The following is an 11,043-nucleotide window of genomic DNA, read 5'->3' as shown; positions in this document are numbered from 1 at the left end:
TACCTTTTACAATGTTGATGTGACGGACCAGGAATTTTTATTGAGGCTATACCTGACTACCATCCTAGAAACAATTCTTCAGACAGCACTGCTTCCCTGGAAATAAGTTAACTAGAAATTTGGAGCCTGTGGAACAGTGTATGTCCCCTGTCTTGTCAAAATGAAAAAGGATCACTGACTTGGTCTCTAGTTTTGTTTTTTTTTTTCCTCTTCATATGTGCAAAATGATAGCAGAAGCTGTGAAGAAGCACAATGGAAGGTCAGTAAGGACTGGTAATCTTATTTCCCCTGTAAATACTATAAGAGCATTATGGAGCAGGAGGAATGGAATATCTTGGCACCAAACTTCGGCAGGAAGAAATCTGTCTCCATAATGGCTTGGTATCTGGAAATGCCAAGAGTCTTTCCTCATAGTAACCTTTACAGTAGCATGTGAGAACCTGATGAATGAACCAAAAGAAATAGGGTCCTAAGCGTATGCTGGTCTAAACTCTAAGTCTAGTGACATCTTTTCCTTGTTAAAGGAGGCTTAAGGAGTTGAGAAGGATTATCTTTCTTTTGACTCAACATGCAACTTTACCTGAAAGGGAAGGGAAGGATTTTTTTGTAGGCTGACCCCAGCATTGTGTGGTAAGGAGGCTTTTTGGCCTTGATGAGAAGTGCAATTGGGAAAATAAGGCCGTTTAGTTAATCAGCAGTTCTTACTGAAAGTGAAGGTACTTCTTCACCCATCACATTTTTAAATGGAGAAGAATGTTGTGCTTCAAAATCAGGAAATTTTTGAAGTCTAGAAAGTTAGCACCATTAGTAGGTTTAGTCCTGACTATGAAGTGCCTTGGTTGAGGTTTGTAGGAAAGACAAAAAAAACCCCCCTGATTTCTTGCACTTTTACCACAAGATCTCATGGGACTGTATGATCTTAAGTCTGTCTAGGAAAGAGGTTATACTGGTGTCAGCTCCTACTTAGAGCGCTTCAAAAGGAGAAACTAGGCCAAGGTTTTTAGCAGGGTAACAAAAATACCTCCTCCAGGGCCACCAGGCTAGTGTTGAACATGGACTCTGCTAGTGGGTGTGAGGAGATATTGCTGCCTGCAAAATGAAGGGAGAGCAGGGAACAATATCAGTCTGTGATGGAGATGGCAAGAAGCTACTGGTTTGTGAAGCGCAGCAGTCAGTGGTGAGTGTTGGAAGCTAAAGAAACCATGTTTGAAGGAATTTGATGATCTTTTCTATCTCGTGATTGAGGAAGGAAATCAAAGCCTGCTAGCTCTTGAAAGCATGTGATTATGCTAGTTTGTTTTCTGTTGTGCTCTGTGGCCTTTGTCATCAGAAAGAAGGAATGTCATTTCAGTAGCTGGTGTGCCCCATGAATGGCTGTGCTGTGCTGTATGGCTCTGACCTTTTCCTTATTTTGGCATCTAAATGCCAGTTTCCTATTCAGAGCTTCACTAGCTCCTGGAAAGTCTGAGGCTATGGGGTAATGTAGAGACAAAGAAGCGTGATTCATTGTCCTAAACCACAAAATATGAAGGGTAACACCCTGATGTAGCTCTCTGATTGCAATGAGGATGGGCTGAGGGAAGCTTGAGGGTGAGCAGCTCTGTGTGCGCTGGCTTTCAGAGGCCTTCTGTGCAGAACAGTATGATGAGATAAAATAAGTAGGAAAATGGCATTTTTGTGTGTGGGTGAGGCATCGCTCACCTTCAGCAGAAAAGGTAGGACTGTGATCCTCAGGTGTTGTGAGCTGCTGGCAGGGTGAATGATATTCTATATTTCCCCAGGCTGCTGTGTCTCTGGTCTATTTGGGTTGTAAGCTCTTCAGGGGGTAAAACTGTCTTGCTTGGTGGGCATCCTGTACCACAGACCCTCCTTGGTCTTTAGATGTTACTGTAATAAAGATAGATGAAAGATAGATGAAAATATTTGCGTGTGGAAAACAGGTTGGGGTGTTTTTTTGTTGTTGTTTGTGGTGTTGGTTTTTTTTTTTTAAATTACCTCATGATTTTGCCTCTAAGTCCCTGTCAGTGATCTTTGAAGAAAGCTTGGAAGTTATGTAGGAGAGAGAGCTCACCAGAGTGCTGAGGCCTCCTGCCTATCCAGCTCTGGCTTGTTCTGTCTCCTCCTCTAATGCTGTCTGATTATTACTAAAGTGGTTAACAGTCCCTTTGGCAATCCTTGAGATCCTCCTGATCTGTAAAACCTATTTATTACTACAGTGTATGAGTAAGTGAATAAGTAACTGTAGGGGAAAAATGTCGGAATTTTAACACTTACGTGATAAATAAGTGGCAAAGCAGTAAATCCCATTTAGGATCCCCCCATGTCAGGAGAACTGGCTGTTTTTTCTCTTGCTTGCGCAGTTTCTCTGACCTTAGGCAACTTGTTTCACCTCTGTATCTCAATTTTCCAATCTCTAAAGTGAAGTTAATAATCTATAACAAATTGCGCTTTGTTGTCTTGATATATGTATAGAGGAAGTCATGTTAGAGTTGCATAGTTTTGAATTATGTTGGAAAGAGCTAGAAGCTAGGGAATAAAGTGTCAGTATAACATCAGTGTGTTTTCTCCTTCTGAGTCTGTCTTCTTGTTCACAAACAGTATTTAAAGAACATTTGAGTGTTTTACTTTGTAACAAGTTACAAAATGCCAAAATTGTTAGCCCGTATTTTTTTCCTACAAATTCCTTAATTCCTACATCATTGAGAACATCAGTGCTTGACTGAGTTCTATATCATGTTTTCTATTTTTCTTTTTGTTCAAAATATGGCCTGTGACTTATTTGCTTTGTGCTTTTTTTTCAAACCCTGCTTTGAATACTAACTTGTTAATTTTCTTCTTGCTTTTTTCCATGGCACTTATTACTGCAGGAACCATGCTGGGACACAGTGTTTGAGTTTTGTGGTAGTCTGGAAACTTGAAAAACATTTCTGTTCCAAGTCAGTGTTTTCTATAGAACAAAATTCTGAAATTATGTTTTGGAAGAACTAGTGGGCATGTGTGTCTATGTATAGACACATATATAGATGCACACATCTGTGCGTGTAAATATAAAACACTTCATTAAAATTGTTTAGCTTTACTCTCAATTTCAATTTGCATTACAAAGTTGAAATATTTTTACTTTTCAAAGGTCAAGCTACTGTAATAGTCTAAATGTTTAGACTTATTGCATTAAATATCAGTAATTTTACTTGGTAATTAACAAGTGTGTATTTGGTATTTTAAAAAAGAACAGAAAGATTTACATATATTATTCTTTAATATTAAGATCCTACCTTGCCCAGTGAATTTGGGAACCTACCATGCTTGTAGACATAGGACTTGAGAAATTTAGCAGCTAATAAGGGGACGTAAGTCAGTTTATTTGGTTTCTGTTGAAAGGCTCAGAGGAGTTAATGGTACTGCAGTATGCATGCATTCCACTGAAGCACAATTTTCTGATGGAAACTTTGAACATCTTGACTAATAATATGCATAGTCCATTCTGCGCCTCCCATTCCCTCACCCCACCAAATGATTCCTTCTGCTGAAGTCAAATGTGTTGGCAGTTCAGTCTAAGATGCTGAAGATAACTGTTTCAGAATAGTTTTGCAGGTTGGTGTGTGGTCTCCTTCTATACATGCCTTCTCTGGAGTACAATCACCAATCACATACATGCTTTATGCACGCCTGTTTTGCGTTACTGAATAATATATGAATGAGGGATTGCATTAACAGTGAAAGCAAGGTGCTTAGTCTTTGCTCCATGGAGTACAAAGCAGCTGGGAAGCTGTCTTAATGAGAGCAGGGAAGATTTATATTGGTTTAAAAGGAGCTTGTGATGTCTGCCCTTGCATGACTGGAAGGAAGGAGGGTGGGAGCAGGAGGAGTGCTCCGTGGCTGTGTGTTGTCCAGGAAATGAATTTACCTCTCACTTGGCCCAGACTTAGGTGGCAGTAGAGAAAAGAAGGCAATGCAGAATGGCTTAGAAATCCTATTTATCTCTCCCTCCTCTCCAGACTCTGCAGCGGGGAATTCTTTGGGAATACTTGTGCTAATCTTGCTGTTTCATCTTGGAGCTTGTGTTTGTGTCTTTTAAATGTAAGTGCGTCTGTAAGAAGGACTCTTGGGACATGAATGGCTTCAGTTGCTGAATATACCTATGTACTTTGTTTTTTCTTCAATCTTAATCTTTTCTTTTTGCTTAATATTAAAGCTTCTAACCACCTTTCACCCTTAAACTTAGTCCTGTCCAGTTTTTACTGAGAAAACAAGGAAAGGGGACATTGGTACTTGAAAAGTATACAGGTTTTTCTCATCTCTCTTATTTCTTGTGCTGGCATAATTTCTGTCCCCTTGCCCCACACCACAAATCAGCAACTGTTATTCTATCCCAAATCTAAAAGATTATTCCAAAATAAGTTGTTCTTCCTTCAAAACTACAGCATTTTGGAACACAATCCTTAGCAGAAAGCCTCTGCCCATGAGAGTGGAACTTGTATTAAAAGCAATGTTTGCAATATTAAAATGGATCAGTTGTGGTGTTTCAAAAATACAGGATGTTTGATAGATCTTGTGACACGTTTGATTTTGGAAAAGCACAATCAAATAGATACTAGCTCTAGTTGTAGGGAAGGATAAGTAACCTTTCTGAAAGGCAAGCATAATGAAGACCTGCATATTTCATGATATATCATGTGCTTCTCAGGTGCAGAGGCAAAAATTCAATACTTTACAAGCGTGTCTGCCCAAACTGGAGCAAAGGTAGCTATTTTGCATCCCGCCAAAGTGTGTTTGATCTTGGAAGTTATAGAATATTTGTTTTATGACTATGAGAGTGCCAAGAAATTCTTTGAAGCAAAGTCTGTAACCTCGGAGGCTGAGATGGAATAGGATGAAACAGGAAAGTTAGTGGAAGATGACATTGTTAAACAAAAAAAAAAAATACAAAAAAAACCCCAAACCCAAACACAACAATCTCCCCCTCCAACTCTTTTTAAGCCTGTTTCTTTTAATTATATTGCCTGTCATGACTCTAATTCTTTAAATTAATTATGGTGACTGATATGAAGTATGAAATACCTTTTCCAATGTATAAGTGATATGATGGATTGTGATGAATTGAAATGTAAAGGTCTGAAGTTTGATAGCTTGTGAGATACACTTTGTGATACAGCCTCAGCTTCCATTTTTTTAATTGAACTGTGTCTTTCTGAATGTCATTAGTCAGAGTATTAGACCCAGAGGGAGACCGTATAAATTACAGATCACTACTGAACGAAATTCCAAGTTTTCCTTTTTTCCTTCCAGACTGAGGTAGCGTATTGCACTACTACCCTGAATGTTTTTACAGGCAGAAAAGAAGCAGTGACAAAAAATTTCGTTTTAAATGAAATCTGTACTTGTGGAGTAAAGCATTTGTGCACTGGTCCTTTGTGGACTTGCCAGGGTAGCACAGTATGTAAGTGTATCTGGCACTGTTAAATATGAATGCATACCTCAGTCCCTGTGAGGACCTTGTTGTATTGTCGCTTGCTTTTGGTTATTGAGTTCATCCCCCTGCAGTCAGTTGTGTGACACCATGCTGGAAATGTTCAGTGGAGGGAGTTGGTTGGCGAACAGAAACAACTTCAAATGTCAGACTTGCCTAAATGACTCCCCTTCTTCTAGTGTTTAGATCTGAACCAAAGTCTCTCTCACCCTTTCTATCCCTGTAAAGTAAGATCTGGGCAGCTCTCTGAGAGACCTTGATAACTTGAACAACTCAATTAACTCTTCTTCCAAATAATCCTACAGTGAGGGTGTGGGGTTTTGGGGGCTGATTTCCTTAATTGCCTTAAAATAATCTATGGTGGGAGGAGTATCTGTGTTTTGTACAGAACCTAGAAGAGTAATTTCTAAATCCTGAAACTGACTTTAATTGTTATAGAAATAAGGTATTTAGGACTTGCAATGAAAGCCTTGAAACTGTCAGATTCTGCCTGCTGCTTTTAAGCCATTCTGAGCCTCCTTTTGTACCACTGCAATTGGGTGTTGCAGAGGTTATATATCTCTACCGTGTATGAAAACCTAATGGTATGAAATTATGATGCTTTCTTGAAGAGACAGGTAGAGGCACTACACATATTACAGAAACAACTTTAATAAAATACCTTTACTATCTTTTATTCCTTTTGTACCACTATAGGTAGCTAGTCAGGTTCAGTTTGAATACTGGACACAACAGCGGTTCTTTTTAAAGATCAGAGGGGATGAAAGGGGTTATCTGAAAGAAGCCTGATGGGCAGAGCTGTTTAGAGACTCTAGTAGAAGGCAGCCGCTGTGTTGTGCAAGTAACCATACCAAACAGCAGCAATGGCTATAGAGCACAGGTGGTGGGGAGGCTTCTGTCAAAAGCTTTGAGCGATTACTGAACAAATATACAGTGGTGAAAATGTAACGGCCAAAGATAATATTCTGGGAAGAACTGAACACTTAGCTCATCTACCACCGCTGAAACTCTTTGGTTATATAGATGGCAAATGAAGAGTACTTAATGCTTCAGTCTGCCTCTCAAATAACGGCTACTGAAAAAAGACAGTTCTGCTGCAATACCGGAACGGTTTTCATCTAACTTTAGGCAAAGGAGGCCAACCCAAACACTGCTATAGTGTTCTGAAGAGTAATGACAGCACAAAAAGTAAGCCTCTCCCAAGTGGTTAAATGCTTTCAAGCTGAAAAGCCAATATTTCAAGTTTGGGAGGTTAACTGAATGTCTGATAAAAGGCAAGACTTTAGTCTGGAACAAAACTTTCCTGAAGTTGCTAATGAACACTCAAAATTTTATACCTAGAGAAAGTAATGAACATGTGCCAGGACTTTACAGAAAATCAATGATACTAAAAGTAGTGATACAAAAGTACTGATACCCGAGAAAGGCATGTAAAACTCAATTACAGTGTACACACAGCCCATGGAACCGTGCCAGCTCTGATAACCTATGCAAGATGATGCCTGATATTTGGAGAAAAAGATAAGTGAACAGCAATAGATCATATTATGTTGCAAGAATCTGTAGAGCATGTGCGCGACCTGGAGAAGAGGGCTGACAATCAAGCTATTAGTCCCAGGGAATTCCTTATGGGAACAATACCATAGGAGAATATGAACAGAGCATTGCACAGACAGCAAAAGGACTATTTATTAATTTTAAGTTGAGGACTCTGACACTTCAGACAGTATGAAATAATGAGTTCAGCACTAAAAAAAAAGCAGTGGTCAGCTGGAACACAATGAGGTAAAAACTTATTCTCAGGAAGAGAGTTTGTGAAGTAATGGGGAATAGCAGTCTACCTTTTAAATGTACAAAAACTATTCAGCCCTCTTTTGCAGGAATCTTTCTCCACTGACTGTACAAGAAACGTAGACTTCCAAGTTAAGGTATAAAGTAGGTTGTCATACAATTACCCTGTAAATGTATGATTGGTCATCATTGCCTATTTAATCACATTTTCAGGGGAGAAGCACTCATGATAGGTTTTAAACCTACCAAATCCTCAAATTCTTTGGATAGGTGTACACCAAGACCGATTTGGGAAGATGATCTTCAAATCCTCTTTTGAACAAAGAAGTCCCAATTAAAATGGACTTGACTTAATTCAGGATTCTGGGAAAGATTTTTTTAAAGGTAGAAATTAAACTAGTGTTACCTTTTTGATCTGAAAACAAGTAAAAAACCCTACACTTTTGTCAATTTTAGAACTGATTTCTACAACACGCTTGTTGACTTGAGTAAACAAACAAAACCTGGTATCGCTTTATGAACAGACCCCCAAATAACTAATTTAAGTGGATTACTTCCTACCAGTTATCATGTGAAAACTGAATGATGTAAATACATTTTCTATAAGATTCTGTCAGGTGGCTTAGAAACACATGACTGTATAGGACATGTAGGAGGTTTATTGAACACTTGCTGTGTTTACTAAACATAGGAATAAAAGGATTTGAAGTTGTAGGTATTAATATATTAGCCTGAGGAAGGAGCATGTGGGGAAATACAACCCTAGGAGGCGTAGAAGTATGAACCAAGTGGCGTATGAAATGTCCCTGGATGTATTTATAACCCAGGCATTGAATGAAGCACTACAGTAATGATGTTAGTGGCATAATGAGCTCAGTATTTCTTATATCTAGGCTGTAATTTCAATGCCTCTGCAGGCACTGCAGATCTTTTTAGATCTTCCTAATTCACCATGCAAAAGAGGAATTTCCTGTCTAATCCTATCCCTATTTAAATTTTTACATAGGATCATTAGTAGGGTTAGCTGTAAGGTGTTTGTCTCATTAGTGTGTTGCTGAAAGAACTTAACCTCAAGAGTTGCTGTTTTACTCTACATTAAAATGTTATGCAAATTCCCCATCTCACTCAGGGAATCAGTGAAACACAGATGCTGTTTTATTATTCTCAACTCATTTTTGACTTGTTTTACTAGGCTTTGGGCTCAACAGGCCCAAATGTAATTAAATGCTTCCTTTGTGCTATTTGGAAAATCCTTCATTAGCAGTGTTAGTCTCCTTCAAAATTAATGCTATGCATGCCAAATTGACCTACCCAGGAGAATAATATAAAAATTGCTCTTTAAAGTCATAAGGGGTTGAGAAGTCTTCTGTTTCATAGCACTGTCTTAAGCTTAAGATAGATTACGCTACAGAGGGGCTATTAGAAACCTATTTTTCAAGTTTAGTCTGGATTTGTTAGGAGGAAAGTTACAGCAACGCTCTAAGCAGGCAGACTTAGGTAGCAGTAACCTGCTACCAGCAGGCTAGGTAAGGATTTAGAAAAGGAGAGGAAAATGTTTGTATGAATATTCTCATAATGGTAGCCCAAAACAAGAAAATAATGGTGACTTTAGCTGGCTTGCTTTTACATTTGAGGCTGCCTTGACCGTCTAGACTGAAAGTATGTCTCAGGAATATTAACTTTTACAAATTAGTATGATGTGTGCTTGAATCTTCCCCATGACAGAAACACATTAAAAAGAAAATCTGTTGGCTTGGTAGTAGTCGGATGCTATCGATTAGAGGTATTTAATTTCCACCTTGTGTTATTTTTTAGGTTAGAATAACTACTACAGTACCCATGATAAGATTCACCCAAACTGCTCTTTACAATCACAGAATCGCAGGTTGGAAGGGACCTCAGGGATCATCTAGTGCAACAAATCCCGTCAGCTGGACTTCTTGAGCAATCAAAATCCTTCATTTGTAACCTGACCCTGCTCCCCACTGCCAACCAATAGGTTTGCAACTGTCTTCTTGTAAGTATTTTGTCATAATAATACAGTATTTGCATGCTGACTTGGTTATTGATCCTCCTTCCTGCTGTGACTTTATTGGCTTTAGCCAAGAGGTGGCTGTATGTTTGCATTGGAGTAGCAGGGAAAGGAACACTAGTTCAAGACATGATATCTGGTTTGGAAATTCCTTTAAAAACCTGCTGAGATGCTTGGCTTTTAACATACTGCTTCCTCTTGACCTTGTAATAGATACTGAAACACAGCTGAACAAAAGAACTTCAGCAGATGTACTCTTAAAGACTTTGTTCTTCAAGTCAGCGGGACTGTTTTTTAAGGAATGCTAGTGTGTTGAAACATGTTGTAACTTCTTCAGACAATACACATCTGCTTTGTGTAGCAATCACAGACTGGGAGGGGTTGGAAGGGACCTCTGGAGATCATCTTGTCCAACCCCCCTGCTTGAGCAGGTACACCCAGAGCAGGGGGCACAGGAACGCATCCAGGCGAGTTTTGAATATTACTAGAGAAGGAGACTCCACAGCCTCTCTGGGCAGCCTGTGCCCCTGCTCTGGCACCCTCACAGGAAAGAAGTATTTCCTCATTCAGGTGGAACTTCATGTGTTCCAATTTGTGCCCATTGCCCCTTATCCTGTCATTGGGCACCAATGAAAAGAGTCTGGCTCCATCCTCTTGACACCCACCCTTCAGATATTTATAGGCATTGAGATGTTCGCCCCTCAGTCTTCTCTTCTCCAGGTTAAACATACCCAGGCCTCTCAGCTTTTCCTTATGAGAGAGATGCTCCTGTCCCCTGATCATCTTTGTATCTCTTCACTGGATTCCCTCCAGTAGTTCCCTGTCTTTCTGGATCTGGGGAGCCCACAACTGGATGCGGTACTCTAGATGGGACCTCACTAGGGCGGAGTAGAGGGGGAGGATAACCTCCCTCGACCTGCTGGCCACGTTCCTTTTAGTGCACCCCAGGATACCTTTGGCCTTCTTGGCCACAAGGGCACAGTGCTGGCTCAGGGTCAGCTTGTTGTCCACCAGCACTCCCAGGTCCTTCTCAGCAGAGCCGCTTTCCAGCGGATCAACCCCCAACCTGTACTGGTGAGTGGGGTTGTTCCTCCCCAGGTGCAAGACCTTACACTTGCTTTTGTTGAATTTCATGAGGTTCCCCTCAGCCCAGGTCTTTCTGAATGGCAGCACAGCCTTTGGTGTATCAGTTGCTCCTCCCAGTTCTGTATCACCAGCAAACTTGCTGAGGGTACGCTCTGTCCAGGTCATTGATGAATATGTTGAACAGGACTGGACCCAGCACAGACCCCTGGGGAACACCGCTAGTGACAGGCCTCCAACCAGACTCTGCCCCATACATCACAACCCTCTGAACTCTGCTGTTCAGCCACTTCTCAATCCACCTCACTGTCCTCTCATCTAACCCACACTCCCAAACCTTACCTGTGAGGATGTTATGGGAGACAGTGTCAGAAGCCTTGCTGAAGTCGAGGTAAACAACATCCACTGCTCTCCCTTCATCTGCCCAGCCTGTCATGCCACCATAGAAGGCTGTCAGGTTGGTCAAGCATGATCTCCCCTTGGTGAATCCATGCTGACTAGTTCTGATAACCTCCTTTTTCTCTACATGCCCGGACATGACCTCCAGGATGAACTGTTCCATCACCTTTCCAGGGATGAAGGTGAGGCTGACTGGCCTATAGTTTCCCAAGTCCTCCTCCTTGCCCTTTTTGAAAACTGGAGTGACACTGGCTGCCCTCCAGTCCTC

This window comes from Phalacrocorax carbo, chromosome 4 (assembly GCF_963921805.1).
Source record: "Phalacrocorax carbo chromosome 4, bPhaCar2.1, whole genome shotgun sequence".
NCBI lineage: Eukaryota > Metazoa > Chordata > Aves > Suliformes > Phalacrocoracidae > Phalacrocorax > Phalacrocorax carbo.
Note: the sequence above shows the minus strand (reverse complement) of the source record.